Genomic DNA, 858 nt, shown 5'->3' with positions numbered 1-858 from the left:
CTCAAAAAAAAATCATATATAAAGAAAATATCTATATTCCATATCCTCAGCACAGGATAACCTAATATACAAAAAAATATCTCAAAGGATACAAAAAAAAACATTTTTAAATCTAATTACCATTGGAAGCACAATGCATCAGCCAGAAAAAACGCATATAAAAACGTAACAGATTTTCGTAATGCACTGTATATCGACCGAATGTTTCGTAAAATTTCGTCATTTATCACATCCGTTGATAAGGGAAGGGGTGATAAAAACACACACATATCTGTCGATTGTCACTTACTGAAACATATCAGTGTGTTTTCATTTCCATTCTAAAATATGAAGCCTTGTGTATGCATATACTTTTTTGGCTTTGGACTTTAATTCACTCGTTTTTTTCGTATATCAATATTTTTTTATACTTTAATAATGATATTTTCTTCGTGCTAAGGACATAAATTAATTTTCATATTTTTGATACGATGAGTTATGATTTTTTTACTTGTTTACTTATAAAGGAACAATCATGTTGAAATTTCACGCACACACTTTCACACTTTTTTGCCGCGCTAAATTTTCCTTTTTTCACTTTAAAAATCGCATTCCACACCTACAAACGAGCACTCTCTTCACATAAAAACTCGCAGTACTTAAGCCCAAAACGCCCTTTCACACTAATATCACTTCTGTCATCCGTAAAACAAAACGCTCTTTCACACTCAAAACACTTTCCTCATACAAAACAAAACACTTTTCACACTTAAAAACTTTCTTCACAAAAAAAAAAAACTTTCTCCACCCTCAAAACATACCACTTCTCACGCTTAAAAAAAAATCTTCACTCAAAACAGAATCACTTTCTCCACACAT

The 858-nt window shown here is 31.1% G+C and overlaps 1 protein-coding gene across 1 annotated transcript in view; it reads right to left on the bottom strand.

The window, feature by feature from the left end:
* LOC119590897 (rho GTPase-activating protein conundrum-like) overlaps positions 1–858 on the bottom strand; it is a 57,568-nt gene that overhangs the window by 2,474 nt on the left and 54,236 nt on the right. The gene's annotated exons all lie outside the window — the stretch shown is intronic.

This window comes from Penaeus monodon, chromosome 28 (assembly GCF_015228065.2).
Source record: "Penaeus monodon isolate SGIC_2016 chromosome 28, NSTDA_Pmon_1, whole genome shotgun sequence".
NCBI classification, from domain to species: Eukaryota; Metazoa; Arthropoda; class Malacostraca; order Decapoda; family Penaeidae; genus Penaeus; species Penaeus monodon.
The sequence above is the reverse complement of the archived record's forward strand: the minus strand, read 5'-3'. Positions and strand labels throughout refer to the sequence as shown.